Source organism: Schistocerca nitens, chromosome 8, assembly GCF_023898315.1.
Source record: "Schistocerca nitens isolate TAMUIC-IGC-003100 chromosome 8, iqSchNite1.1, whole genome shotgun sequence".
Classification (NCBI taxonomy): domain Eukaryota; kingdom Metazoa; phylum Arthropoda; class Insecta; order Orthoptera; family Acrididae; genus Schistocerca; species Schistocerca nitens.
The window spans coordinates 493,385,914-493,402,130 of record NC_064621.1 but is presented as its reverse complement, the minus strand read 5'-3'; the positions used below and the strand labels follow the sequence as shown (position 1 = coordinate 493,402,130).

The 16,217-nt window shown below is 42.7% G+C and overlaps 1 long non-coding RNA gene across 1 annotated transcript in view; it reads left to right on the top strand.

Annotated features, from left to right (window-relative positions):
• LOC126199319 (uncharacterized) overlaps window positions 1–16,217 on the top strand; it is a 299,034-nt gene that overhangs the window by 271,257 nt on the left and 11,560 nt on the right. The window contains exon 2 of the long non-coding RNA XR_007540152.1: window positions 2,979–3,131. This is a non-coding gene — a long non-coding RNA (uncharacterized LOC126199319). The remainder of the gene's footprint in view (window positions 1–2,978; window positions 3,132–16,217) is intronic.

The window sequence follows — 16,217 nt, the reverse complement described above, 5'->3', positions numbered from 1 at the left end:
TCCTGGAAATTGAAATAAGAACACCGTGAATTCATTGTCCCAGGAAGGGGAAACTTTATTGACACATTCCTGGGGTCAGATACATCACATGATCACACTGGCAGAACCACAGGCACATAGGCACAGGCAACAGAGCATGCACAATGTCGGCACTAGTACAGTGTATATCCACCTTTCGCAGCAATGCAGGCTGCTATTCTCCCATGGAGACGATCGTAGAGGTGCTGGATGTAGTCCTGTGGAACGGCTTGCCATGCCATTTCCACCTGGCGCCTCAGTTGGACCAGCGTTCGTGCTGGACGTGCAGACCGCGTGAGACGACGCTTCATCCAGTCCCAAACATGCTCAATGGGGGACAGATCCGGAGATCTTGCTGGCCAGGGTAGTTGACTTACACCTTCTAGAGCACGTTGGGTGGCACGGGATACATGCGGACGTGCATTGTCCTGTTGGAACAGCAAGTTCCCTTGCCGGTCTAGGAATGGTAGAACGATGGGTTCGATGACGGTTTGGATGTACCGTGCACTATTCAGTGTCCCCTCGACGATCACCAGTGGTGTACGGCCAGTGTAGGAGATCGCTCCCCACACCATGATGCCGGGTGTTGGCCCTGTGTGCCTCGGTCGTATGCAGTCCTGATTGTGGCGCTCACCTGCACGGCGCCAAACACGCATACGACCATCATTGGCACCAAGGCAGAAGCGACTCTCATCGCTGAAGACGACACGTCTCCATTCGTCCCTCCATTCACGCCTGTCGCGACACCACTGGAGGCGGGCTGCACGATGTTGGGGCGTGAGCGGAAGACGGCCTAACGGTGTGCGGGACCGTAGCCCAGCTTCATGGAGACGGTTGCGAATGGTCCTCGCCGATACCCCAGGAGCAACAGTGTCCCTAATTTGCTGGGAAGTGGCGGTGCGGTCCCCTACGGCACTGCGTAGGATCCTACGGTCTTGGCGTGCATCCGTGCGTCGCTGCGGTCCGGTCCCAGGTCGACGGGCACGTGCACCTTCCGCCGACCACTGGCGACAACATCGATGTACTGTGGAGACCTCACGCCCCACGTGTTGAGCAATTCGGCGGTACGTCCACCCGGCCTCCCGCATGCCCACTATACGCCCTCGCTCAAAGTCCGTCAACTGCACATACGGTTCACGTCCACGCTGTCGCGGCATGCTACCAGTGTTAAAGACTGCGATGGAGCTCCGTATGCCACGGCAAACTGGCTGACACTGACGGCGGCGGTGCACAAATGCTGCGCAGCTAGCGCCATTCGACGGCCAACACCGCGGTTCCTGGTGTGTCCGCTGTGCCATGCGTGTGATCATTGCTTGTACAGCCCTCTCGCAGTGTCCGGAGCAAGTATGGTGGGTCTACCACACCGGTGTCAATGTGTTCTTTTTTCCATTTCCGGGAGTGTATGTAATTAATTTTTTTGTAAAATTTTCAACAAAAAATAAAAGAAATGTACTAGTAATAAAAATGAATTTGTGTAACGGAACATGTAAAATCACACAATGTGCGAACTGCTATTTAATAACCGACAGCAGGTCTTTACTTAAGAAATATATAAATAATGATATAAAAATAAATAAATAATGATAAAAATGTTTCATCACAAACAAAGATTGTCTGCCACTTAGAAAACGCGACAGTTCCTGTTGTAGAAGACTACTAGATAGGAGGCGCCTACAAAAGGGAGTAATAATTGGACTTGGATATGGCTTGGAGCGTAAAGCACACGCTGCACCTGTGAATCACTAACCCACCAAAAAAAGACATAGATGTACTTTGTATCCAAGAACCCTAGACAAAAAAATAAAAACTGTTAACAAGTGTGGAAAAGTGGTATGCAGTTCCCATTTCGGACAGATTATGATGTGCTTAGAATGTTATGAAGATGAGTAGATGTATTGTGCTGATATGACCTCTTCTAAGCACTGTAAAACCAGAACAAGTATTTCATTTTCTTTTTTTACCATCACTGTAGAAATAACAAAAACTGAGAAATAAAAGAAATATTTCTTTTGTCTTCAGAAACATGAAGTAAAGTGGTATGTCCCAGAAATTTTTAATAATTGAAAATAGCAATAGCAAGTAAGTTGTGAAAAATTAAACAAGCTTACTGTAACAAAAAGCAGTTTAAAACAAAACGTTGCAAAGTATGTAATGCTGGTTTTTCTCGCACACAACTTAAGAAACAAATTCTCATTAGGTGTATTCGACCCATTAATAATAAAATCAGTATGGAACATAGCAATTTGATGTTACAACAAAGAAATGACTACAAAACCCAACAATAAATAAAGAGCTTCAGTAATATGAACTGGGGTCTTTCAAGACCCCAAGTGCCAAGTGAAGTAACTTTTCCAACGTGGCCAGCGGTGGGTTAACACCTATGCTGTTTACTCATATCACCTCTCTCCTCCTTATTTTTCGCAGTAAGACCCTCACATAACTTTACATTCACTTCAAACGATAGGACTCTATTGTTAATCCAATCATACTTATTGTGAGACGTGTCCCGTATTTCAGGGTATTAATTCACCCCTTCAATGAAAAACTCTGTGTCCAAATCGGCTGCATTCATAACACGCTGACAGCAGCTGTTGCTGGAGTTGCAAACGTATCTTCACTGCCTCATTCCATTCCTCGCGGCGAGATGTCAGCGTCACTGAATTAGTGTACACGGCTAGACTGTTTCACATGCACTGCTGGATCGCGCGACAACATGACTCTGGGAACTCGCGATACTAAACTGCTCGTGTGCATCGAGCCTAATACACCAGGCTAACGTAGTGAGCTCGCCATCAGGAGCGCTCTCTCTCTCTCCGACACAATCTCTCTAATTCATGTCTTTGTAATTGTATTTCCTTGTTGAGGATACTGGTGGCCAGAACTGAACATTAGCTTCCAGCCTGCTGAGACTCTGCTGACGCACAGTGAGCTGAGGCGCGCGTGTGGTGGGTGTGTTGCAGGGCGCGGAGCGGCGGCGGCCCGCGGGCGCAGATGCGGCCGGGCTGGAGGATGCGCCCGCGCCCGCCCCGGCCCGGCTAGCCTCACCATGAGAGCGGCCTGCCGCTGCTGTCTCATCGCCATGGCCGCTCACGTCGTCCTATCCCTCACTCCAGGTGCGGCTGCGCGCCAGCGCAAAGTGCTCCGCAGGTGTACTTTAGCCCAGTGTGTGACTCAAAAAAGTACACCGCTCATCAATAAAATTACAACCTCGTGACTCTCAGAATGCACCATAATAATAAATAAATAAATAGTAATACAAATTTTTCATGACAAACAAAGTATGTCTGCAAATTGTTGTTAGGATGACAGCTTGTGCATCTTTACATCAATAGAAGACTACCGGATAGGAAGTGCCTTCAAAAGGGAGTAAAAATTGATAAAAATAAGTATACTAATATGTTTTCTAGGCAGATGACCAGTGAGATGAAGAATAGTCTTGAACAATAAAAACCTTGCAGCAAGTAAAACATTTTACATGTCTAGGATTACTTACGAATATAGCTATGAAGTCGACCAAAGATTAAATAAATTTACTTCCATATGTGGAAGCATAGTAAAATAAAAATGTTTCATGACTAGAAAAGGCAATAGTCCCTGTTGTAGTTAGGATGACAGCTTGTGCATCTTTACATCAATAGAAGACTACTGGATAGCAAGGGCCTTCAAAAGGGAGTAAAAATTGGTAAAAATAAGTGTACTAAAAAGTTTTCAAGGCAGATAACCAGCAAGATGAAGAATAGTCTTGAACAATAAAAACCTTGCAACAAGTAAAACATTTTACATGTCTTGGATTACTTACGAATATAGCCATGACGTGGACCAAAGACTAAATAAATTTACTTCCATATGTGGAAGCATAGAAAAAGTTTGCAGATGAAAGTCAAGAAAGAAACCCAACTGAAGTTTCACAAAACAACAGTAGTACCATCCCTTACTTATGGAAGTGAAGCATGGGCAACAACATAACGCCAAGAAAGTAGAATAAAGGCACAAAATGGGAGACTTCTAAGATGAGTGGAAGGATGTACAAGGCAAGACCGAAAAATAAATGCAGCACTAAGCAAAGTTTTAGGAATACATAAACTAAACGAAAATATAGAGAAAAAAGGAGAAAATGGAACTATAGACCGTCTGACTGGAAAAAGATTCCCAGTAAAGGCTCTAGACTATAAATGTAGGAAGATCATGCAAGAGACAGGTACTTTAAAAGACCATTTGCGTAGTACATGAAGTGGAGAAGTAGAACACAAAATATTTGAGAAGTTGATGCATTGTAGAGTAGTTTCCCACCTGAGCAACAATAATATCCCCAGCGAATCACAGTTTAGATAACAGAACTGTTACTCTTTTGAGCATGCCATTTACGTGGTAACTCACCAAGTTTTCAAGTATTAATTAATAAAATAGAACCAGTTGGTGTTGTCTCCGACCTAACTGAGGCAGTTCACTGAGTGAATCACAGGTAAATTGAAAGTCTATGTGTCTGTTGGTATAGCCAGATGAAGAATAATGTATCTAACAAACAAAATGCAGAAAGTTTTACTTAGTAATTTAACCGGTATAGGTCGGTGATATTCTTCTGACTAGGGAGAAATTGAGTATGGGTTCCCCAAAGGCTCAGTGTGAGGACCACTGTTGTTCCTCATACAAGTAAACGAACTCTAATACACGACAAGCCGAATAAGTTAGTTCTGCAGATGACATTAGACGATAATCAATCCAGGCAAACATACAGCAACAGAAGAAATGGTAAACATCATTCTTAAAAGTATCATTAATTGGTTTCTTTTGAATCGCCTCACCCTCAATTTCCGAAAGACACAAATTATTCATTTCTGCACTTCTAGGTGTACTGCACTACTGATATGTTGAACATATAATAATAAAATAATAAATACTGTGGAAGCTTCAAAATTCTCAGGTGCCCATACTGATGAGAATTTAAATTGAGAAAAGAGAGCTTTGGAACTCCAAAAACACCTTATTTCAGTCACATTTGTACTTAGAATCATTGAAAATCTAGGCCAGTGACAAATCAGTAATTTTACATACTTTCATTACTTTCATTCGATAATGTCTTATGGATTAAAGTTCTGGGGTAGGTCACTTTAAGACTGAGAACCTCCAATGTTCAAAAACGTGGTGTAAGAATAGTAAGTGATGCCTACACGAGATCATTTTGTAGACATCTGTTTAAGGAGTTAGGCTTTATCACTACTACTACACTGTGTATTTATTCCAACATGAAGGTTGCTCTAAATAATCTGCCGCAGTTCAAAACAACACTGCTGTACAGAACTACAATGCCTGAAGGAAAAATTACTTACATTACTGGACTTTATGGTTGTCTTCAGCACAAACATGGGTGCACATTACTGCAACAAAAATTTGTACTAACTTACTCAGTGGTATAGCATGTCTGTCACACAGCAGAGTAAAATTTGAACACAAACTGAAAAAATTCTCTTGATAATTCTTTGTGCTTCATAGAAAAACTTCTATTATTTTAGTTTGTAAAAGATGCACAGTGGAAAATAATCACATCTGTGTACTTAGAAAAAAGTAAATCTCTTATAAATGTTCGGCATCTCGGCATATTTAGAAATTAATTTGCGAAGTGAATAAAAATGTCCTGTTCCACATCATTACGAGTTATCATGCAAATGATCCATGTAATACAAATCTAACTAACCGACTAATAGGCTTGGACATGAAAATAATTTTCAAAAGCTGGTGCACCACAGGTCGTGAGTAGTTCAAGAATGTCATGATTTTTCGGCAAGAGCTGCTGGTAAAGAAATGATCACATGGACCTGACGATTGTCTGTGGAACAAAACTGGTTCCTCAGTAAAGAGATTTTATTGAACGACCAGCATCAGTCCACAGGTAATCATCTTCACCATCAAAGTATTTGTAACGGCATGATTAGGCGATATAAAATCAGTGATGTGAGATAAATCTACTAAATCTTCACTGTTGACTGATACTAATACGCCTGACGACATAATTTATGTTACTATGTGACAACAGTGAACATTTCATAATCTTATTATCTGACGCCAGTCAGAGTCGTTGAGGGATCCTAGCACAGAACTGAAGCCCCATGAAATGGCTTACCCACATCTGTCATCCAAGGTGAATTCAATCCGATTCCCAGCCAGGTTGGCCCTTTTGTTGCTGTCAAAGGGATTAGCCATGTGAACCTCATTTTGCGCCGTTTGCACCCCTAATCGCGATCAGATTTGATCATGTACTGTTCTTACCGTACTGTATAGCCACAATAAGTAAAATTTCACTATTATTCATTGGTCCTGATTTTGCAGTTGTAAAAGCCAGCAGTATCCATCTACAACTATGGTCTGCATTCAGAGGTGAAGTTTATGGTAGAGGTTATGTCCAACAGTACCAGTTGTTAGAGTGTCTTTTCTATCCATTCATTTATGGTGCTCGGATATAATAAATGGTTGAGGCCCACTATCCACGCTGTAACTAATCCTCTGCCATGCAATGTATGGATATCTGCCCCACCAATGCTGTGCACTCTGTCTAGCTTTCCCTAACCGTTTACCTTGCCTCATATGAATTTGCTACCATCTCGTGAAGTTCTCGCGCCTCCTCAACCACAACGAACTTCTGCTCACCTACCATGCTTACCGTAAACTAGATCCCAATAACACTATTGTCTTCCCTCTGAACATCAACTCTGGTATGCTGCCGCATCATTACAAACTCGTGCCAGCGTCCCTACAACGACGAACACTCCATATCCTATCCCCTCGCAATGTCAACCAAATCCCCCTCTCAGACAATGAGATCAGGCTGGACATTTATCACTCCCTAGTGACTTTAACTCTTCCACACATATCCCACTCCAGGTCAGGGCTCTTCTCTTCTTTTCCATCTCCATAGATTCCCATTCCTTTCCTTTCTTTACCACTACCATACCTCAACGTATACAACACTCCTTCTCTCGACCCAGGATACGTGACCGTGTCACCAGATCGAACCTGAAGCCACGGTCTAGCGTCAACTGACATTGCGAGGGGATAGGATATGGAGTGTTCGTCGTTGTAGGGACGCTGGCACGTGTTTGTAATGATGCGGCAGCATACCAGAGTTGATGTTCAGAGGGAAGACAATAGTGTTATTGGGATCTAGTTTACGGTAAGCATGGTAGGTGAGCAGAAGTTCGATGTGGTAGCAATAGAGTTGCGGCTTCCATTCACCCAGCTGCAGCCGTAATCGTCCTACAAAGCTTTCTACCAAAAATGAATCAAGTTCAATCACTTCAAATTACTCCATGCAATTAGATACTAATGAACTCTGTACGCAACCACTGTTAACTCTCTTTCATGAGCATTGTACTGGTCACAGTGACTTCCAGACTAGGTGTGTGTCGTAATGGCATGTTTCCTCGTGATCTGAATAGTTGAAGTGAAAGAAAGGAGAACCCACAGGATCTGCCAACTCTGAACATCCGTTATTGACTGGCATATCACTCTATATGAAGGCAGATCTTAAAGGTACAAGGAAGCAGATGAGACAGTGAACTAATAACGAGCACCAGTACCAGCACGAGTACGTGGAACTGCCACATGAAAAACAGGTATGGGCTTTTATAATGCTTAATACCCTTCGTGTGCCATAAGCTAATAATATTGGTTTGCAAATTACTGCTGAACAAGGACGAGTGAGCTATCAGCTCTAACAGTTTACAAGATTGTTGATTGGTTTTCCACACATAATTTTAGAAACATTTTCACAAGGACAACATGAGCCTCATTTTCTTCTTATATTCATGTTCCAGATATTTCTCAACACAGTTCACGCCACCAGAAATTAAGAGAACCACTTTTTACTAGTTAAATGACATCTGTGTTGTTATGAATGCCTGATATTTTGTGTAAGGTTAGATACGCATCGCATTCATAAAATGTATGCAGTGTGTAAAAAAGTTGAGAGCTGTAATGATTATTTAGCAAAAAGTAGTTCAGCTGCATGTTTAGCTGTCTCTCTCACTGCGGCTTTCTTACTTCTTAAGTGAAAAATGTTTCTTCTTTGAAATTAAAGTATTGTTTTTTATGTATGTAGGTCAGATTCTCAGTTATGATGTGATTGAGTATTGTTTTGAACCAGTAGCGGATTAAGTCCTTCGCATCCAGGGGCGGCTAAAATGAGGCCCAGGACTGCTTAGAAATTTGTGTATTTGTAGTGTACATTTTATAGAAGGTGAATCAGATAGATTAACTGTTTATAATGTGCGTATTCTATGCTGTAGCAACTTTAATGTGCACACTTACAGGACAGGTGAAAAACTTAGTTTATGAATTAGCATTCTGCACAGGAAGTATCAGGTAGAGCGCTCAGATATACTAAAGAATGTAATTAGAATATATGGTGTTTATAAATGAATATCGGGGTTTTAACGCTTTATAATATTTATTATATTAAACTTACATTTATAAATGATGTGTCAAATGAAAGAGCAACTCAAACAGTTTTACCAAAAACCTTATAAACGTTCACTGTGAGCACCATTTGTCACACGGCACACATCAAGTCTATAGCCGAACGCTGGATAGGCCGCAAGGGGCCCAATGTCAGGGCTTGCTTTGCATGGCCTCCACGTTCACCCTACCTAACCCCATGTGATTACATCCTTTGGGGCTTCGTCAAGGATCGTGTGTACGTGCCTTCGCTACCAGAAGACCTCCATGAGTTAAGAAACCGGATTACAGCAGCTGTTGCCACAATCACAGAAGACACACTTATCAACGTTTGGGAAGAACTCGGCTATAGACTTGTGTGCCGTGTGACAAATGGTGCTCACAATAAACATTTAGAAGGTTCTTGGTAAAACTATTTAGGTTGCTCTTTCATTTGGCATTTCATTTATAACTGTAAGTTTAATGTAATAAATATTATAAAACCTTAAAACCCTGATATTCATTTATAAACACCCTGTACTACATTTCCTTTTATACTTCTGGAAAGAAAACTTGTACTGTTATATTACCAGTAAGTTTCGTAATTTTCGTACGAGATTGCCGTTATTTTTAATGTAACTAGATAGGTTATCCGTCCTCGCTCAGGGAGTTGATATGATATTGTGTGGTAGTTGGAATAAAAGGATAAACTTTGAATTACAAAAAGCAAAAATTTGTTTATTAGAAACATATTCTAAAAAATACATTATTCATTAAATTATAAGAGGTATAAGAATGATTGGAAACATATTGTAAGTGTTTACAATAGTTGTTTAAAAACAGCATTTTTCTTTTTATTATCCGGGGTATATTTGTACAAATTATTCTAATTTACTATTCGAGAGAAAGCTACGTGCAGTTGACCGTGAAAGAAGCAGGAGTCTTTGTGGTTGATGCTGCAGAATTTTAAAGTTTGTCCTTGCACTTTGTTAACTGTAAAACTGAAGGATAATTTGATTGTAAATTGCAGACATTTAAACCGGAATATCTGTTCAATAGAGATCACTGGTATTCCTGGGATTAATAGTGGGTATCTTTTGTACTTTCCAGTCATAAGTTCGGCTTCGATGATTTTATTCGATAGCTGTTTCACGATTATCCTTGTTCCATTGCATAGTTTTGGTGAGTTGAGATTTCTGAGTAGTATGACTGGAGATTCAATTTTAAGTCGAAGGCACTGTAATGGCATTTCTAGTATCTGCAAAGAGTTCACACTTTCTTCGTTCACCATCGTGTCCGTCGATTTGTTTATTCTCTCCTCACCGGGAATTTTCTTTTCCGTATTAAAGCTGATATCATCCTCAATATAAATTTTAGATGCCAAAATTTCCGTTTCAAATAGCCCGTCTGGATTGGTATAGTTGTGAACAAAGTTTGGATACATTTGGTCGATGAGTTAGTTTGCAACAGTGGCTATGGTGCAGAAATCGCTGTCGAGTTTAATGGTCGTCTAGTCATTAGGATACGTGCCGTCGTCTCTTTCTAAGGGTTGTTGAGCAAAATGTGTTGTTTCGTCTTTCAAGTGTTCAACTCTCACATTTTTTATTAGCTGCAGTATTTGTATATGTGGCCAGAGATATTATTTTTTAACCATGCATTGATCTCGTCTGCTGGTGTTGTCTTGGGGATACTTGGAAATGTTTGTCAAAAATCTCCTGAGAGTATGAGTAGAGCTCCTTTCATCAGTTCAGAGTTTCCTCGCAAATCTTGTAATGTTTCCTCCTTGGCTTTGAGTGATTTTTTACGTGTCATTGTGCATTCGTCTCAGAAGATAATTTTAGCTTGCTTTAGAAGTTCACCCGATCAGCTGCTCTTTAGATCTTACATACTGGGAATTGTTCTTCGGCTATATTCAACAGTAGCTGAAGAGCGGATTGGACAGTTCGTCCTCTTTCCATTAGCGCGGCTGTGAGGCCGGATAATGCTAGTGGAAGTGCTATGTGTTGTTTAGCATGGACTTCCACAAGCAATATATATATATATATATATATATATATATATGTATTAGAAACGTATACCTGCTGACACCTGGTGCGTTCAAGTAAATAATCCCGCAAGTGTTATTGTCGACCTGGCCCTTGATAACGCTGTAAATTTCTATTTGATTGTCATTGAGGAGGGTGTGTCCATTTTATAAAAAGTGAATCAGATAGATTAATGGCTGACAAAATGTATATTTCATAAAAAAATGAATCAGACCGGTTAAAGACTGACAAGAAGTTAAGTATTTATAATGTGTGTATTCCCTGCTCTAGTGACTGTATTCAACATACTTAATGATACAGATGAGAAACTGAGAATATGTATCAGCATTTAGCAGAGGAACTATCAGGTAGCGCACACAGATATACACTCCTGGATATTGAAATAAGAACACCGTGAATTCATTGTCCCAGGAAGGGGAAACTTTATTGACACATTCCTGGGGTCAGATACATCACATGATCACACTGACAGAACCACAGGCACATAGACACAGGCAACAGAGCATGCACAATGTCGGCACTAGTACAGTGTATATCCACCTTTCGCAGCAATGCAGGCTGCTATTCTCCCATGGAGACGATCGTAGAGATGCTGGATGTAGTCCTGTGGAACGGCTTGCCATGCCATTTCCACCTGGCGCCTCAGTTGGACCAGCGTTCGTGCTGGACGTGCAGACCGCGTGAGACGACGCTTCATCCTGTCCCAAACATGCTCAATGGGGGACAGATCCGGATATCTTGCTGGCCAGGGTAGTTGACTTACACCTTCTAGAGCACGTTTGGTGGCACGGGATACATGCGGACGTGCATTGTCCTGTTGGAACAGCAAGTTCCCTTGCCGGTCTAGGAATGGTAGAACGATGGGTTCGATGACGGTTTGGATGTACCGTGCACTATTCAGTGTCCCCTCGACGATCACCAGTGGTGTACGACCGGTGTAGGAGATCGCTCCCCACACCATGATGCCGGGTGTTGGCCCTGTGTGCCTCGGTCGTATGCAGTCCTGATTGTGGCGCTCACCTGCACGGCGCCAAACACGCATACGACCATCATTGGCACCAAGGCAGAAGCGACTCTCATCGCTGAAGACGACACGTCTCCATTCGTCCCTCCATTCACGCCTGTCGCGACACCACTGGAGGCGGGCTGCACGATGTTGGGGCGTGAGCGGAAGACGGCCTAACGGTGTGCGGGACCGTAGCCCAGCTTCATGGAGACGGTTGCGAATGGTCCTCGCCGATACCCCAGGAGCAACAGTGTCCCTAATTTGCTGGGAAGTGGCGGTGCGGTCCCCTACGGCACTGCGTAGGATCCTATGGTCTTGGCGTGCATCCGTGCGTCGCTGCGGTCCGGTCCCAGGTCAACGGGCACGTGCACCTTCCGCCGACCACTGGCGACAACATCGATGTACTGTGGAGACCTCACGCCCCACGTGTTGAGCAATTCGGCGGTACGTCCACCCGGCCTCCCGCATGCCCACTATACGCCCTCGCTCAAAGTCCGTCAACTGCACATACGGTTCACGTCCACGCTGTCGCGGCATGCTACCAGTGTTAAAGACTGCGATGGAGCTCCGTATGCCACGGCAAACTGGCTGACACTGACGGCGGCGGTGCACAAATGCTGCGCAGCTAGCGCCATTCGACGGCCAACACCGCGGTTCCTCGTGTGTCCGCTGTGCCGTGCGTGTGATCATTGCTTGTACAGCCCTCTCGCAGTGTCCGGAACAAGTATGGTGGGTCTGACACACCGGTGTCAATGTGTTCTTTTTTCCATTTCCAGGAGTGTATTAAGAAGTATAATAACAATATTACATTTCCTTTTATACGTGTAGAAGCAAAACTTGTACAGTTACATTACCAGTTAGTTGCGTAGTATTAGTACGAGATAGCAGTTATTACTAATGTATTGGGCAATGTACTGAAGTAGTTCTAGCACACTGATAGCACCTTTTCGTGGTTATTGCATCCCAAGTTGCACTAAGGTCTGGTTTCTTATTGCTGAACATGTAGCTCCTAGGTGAATGAGTGTTTCATTCAAGATGTCGTCGATGAATTCTATGGTCAGTGAACTATGAGATTGCCGGATTTGGTACAGTGTGTCACGACCCATACTGTCTTTTAAGGAGTCCCATAGCTATTCTGGAATCGATGGGTTTCGTGTTATTGGAATTATCGTGAATAAGTTTCTCATTTGTTCGGCTGAGACTGTGAGTGAGGTTTTTTCTAACGTTAATCCCCATTGGTTGTCGTTTCCTGGTAGTCTTAAGCGTTGGCATGCTTCTCTGTACGTCTGGCATAGGTACCGCCAACAGTCTTGACATCTGTGAAACTTCTTGGAACCCGTATTTTGTACAGCAACATCCAGAGACAGAAACATTCGGCGTTCTTCGGATGTGGGGTGTATACTCGGCCTAGTGCACCAGTTTTCATGATTACGGGATGATCTACATTTTTTGTTGTGTTGTTGTATAATAGGTAGGCGAGGTCGACGTATGGTAATGTTTTCACCAAAGGATTCGTTTGGCACTGTGGGTAAAATGCTGTCAGTGTTGCGCTCTGAGGTTGTTCACCTGCGATTTTTCTGACGGTGTCTAACGTGGAGTAAATTCTCTGTCCATTCTCCGAATGTACTACTAGATGTTGCACAGTTGGTTCGGGTTCGTGTATGGAAAAACCGAAAATCTGCCACGGTTCTTCGTTACTGTTGATATATCTTCCCATTGGGTTCATGAGAATCTCATCCTTTCTGGTTTGTTGTTCACTGTCTTTGGCTGTTTGAAATACTACCATATCAAACTTCCTGGCAGATTAAAACTGAGTGCCCGACCGAGACTCGAACTCGGGACCTTTGCCTTTCGCGGGCAAGTGCTCTACCATCTGAGCTACCGAAGCACGAATCACGCCCGGTACTCACAGCTTTACTTCTGCCAGCATCTCGTCTCCTACCTTCCAAACTTTACATAAGGTCTCCTGCGAACCTTGCAGAACTAGCACTCCTGAAAGAAAGGATACTGCGGAGACATGGCTTAGCCACAGCCTGGGGGATGTTTCCAGAATGAGATTTCCACTCTGCAGCGGAGTGTGCGCTGATATGAAACTTCCTGGCAGATTAAAACTGTGTGCCCGACCGAGACTCGAACTCGGGACCTTTGCCTTTCGCTGGCAAGTGCTCTACCAACTGAGCTACCGAAGCACGACTCACGCCCGGTACTCACAGCTTTACTTCTGCCAGTACCTCGTCTCCTACCTTCCAAACTTTACAGGTTCGCAGGAGAGCTTCTGTAAAGTTTGGAAGGTAGGAGACGAGGTACTGGCAGAAGTAAAGCTGTGAGGACCGGCTGTGAGTCGTGCTTCGGTAGCTCAGTTGGTAGAGCACTTGCCAGCGAAAGGCGAAGGTCCCGAGTTCGAGTCTCGGTCGGGCACACAGTTTTAATCTGCCAGGAAGTTTCATATCAGCGCACACTCCGCTGCAGAGTGGAAATCTCATTCTGGATACGCTGTACGGTTTTACGTTTTGAAGGGAGTGTCTGGAGTCTGGTGTTTCCCGGTCTTGTAATGTAAAAATTCCTGCCGAGGTGCTTCCAGTGGAGGTAATCGAATTTTTCCATTCTTATAGCACAACCCTGATGTTTCTCTACTGAATTTTTTCTAGTCGAAAAATTTATAGATGTTATCCATTTTTTCGTTTACTACGTGTTTGTGTTTGTTATATACTGTCGTCGTCGAGTCGTTGTGGAAAGCTTCATTTGTTAGGTCGTTCTGTTTACTTGTGCTCGTAGGGTGATATTCTAATGACTGGTTTCAGTTCGCAGTGTTTTATAATACGGTTGTGTCGCAGTTCTTGATTCTACAATCCGTTGTTATTCTGTTTCTCTGCGTCTCGCGGTACTCATTGTCGTTGGTTGGGAACTTAAACGTGCTTTGCTCTCTTCATGTTTCGTTTCTCCGCTGTTCTTTTTGTTTTCACGGTTTGGCTTTAAAACTGGTAAGATCTCCTACTCTTTTACGCTTGGGCATTGTCTAACACAGAAATCAACATTTTATTAACAAATACACTAAGTACAATTTACACATTTTCACACTCAGTTACTGTATGACTTTGAGGTTCACGGGTTCAGTTATCGCAAGTCACCGAAATGGCGTCGAATGAAAAAAGACTTGCACCAGGCTTCCGAACGTCCGAACCTGGGTTTACCGGCCAAAAAAGCCATACACACATTTCCTTTCATTTTACTGATACGGGAGCGCAGCTGAGGATAACAGCTAGAATACAAGGCTTATACAATCGTCAAAGTGTTTGATTCATGCCATTCCATATTTCCATACTAATATTATAGATGCGAAAGTATCCGTGTTACGTTTACGTGATTGAACCAGTGAACCGATATCCACGAAATTTGACGTCAGATAGCTTGAACTCTGGTGAAGAAGATAGGATACTTTACAAAGTGTGTAGTACGAGATATTTCTTCACCTGAAGAATATTACAAAATTTAAGGAAAATATTTACTCTCTGAAAAAACTAATTACTCTTTCATTTTTGAACTTTATCATACGTGTGAAAAAGGTTTTATTAGTTGATACATTCTGAGTAATATTATTCAACGCAAACAATTAAATGCTTATTCAGTTGTCAAGATCTTTAATCCACACTTACACACTAATACCGGTATTACTAATAACTCGCTCTGTTACGTTTTCAAGACTCTACCGCTGTACGGATTCCGATGGTATTTGGTATGGAGACAGCTTGTATCCTGAGGAAGAGCATAGTATGTTTCAGGGAGTCGTCACTTTTTGAGTATTATTAACATTTTAAAATATGGTATACTTGAGTGGTATACAGAGTACGCTGGCGAGATGGTCGACAGTCTCTTAGCGTCTATAGATGATTCCGTGACAGTGCAAATCCAATGTTATTGTGTGCGTGGTTTTCGAGATTGAGTTCCAACAACACTTTGCATATCTGGAGAGTTTCGGTGGAGATACAACAATAACATCGGACGGTAAGCCCGAGAACCAGTTTTTAAGCTATTACTATAAGCTTCGCAAACGTAAGTCTGATTTAGCGCATAGTTCAAAGAGAGCTCAAGCTGCGAAAGTTACTCTAATTCAACAAACATCAGAGCAATCGTATGCCCACCGGAAGCGCGATGAAGAACGTCAGAGTACCGTAAGAACTGCAAAGACATTGGAACAGTTACAAGACCCTCGCATTTTAGACGCTGACCGTCACGCGCCTCTTGCAGTTTCCAAGACGCTTGAAGACTGACAACGAAGGCGTCATTTAAGGCCTGTATGTCAAACAGAGAATCGTACTTTTACATGTGGTACGCGAGCGAAGCAGGGAGCTACAACTAGTTTAATTATAAATTGGAGGATTTCTTGGAGTATCCATCTAACAGCAACGTTGGTCGTAGATGCGTACAATACTTATAAACTCTCCAGTGCTACAGCTAGAGCTTCGTCGGTAGCTTCAATCATAAATTCTGTACCAATAATTTGGAAGATTTTAGTGATTTCCTTCATAGTAATGAACCATTGTCACAATTCTTGTATAATCGGGTCTATGCATTCAGACATTTATCGACGAACTTCTTCCTCAATCCATAACCCAGCGGCATGTACTGCTTTGACGCTGCACTGTTTTATTTGCCCTCCTTCTTCCTCGTTGGTCAATGTCAACACCGAAATAATTATTTATGTCAAAAGTAACAGAACTGTT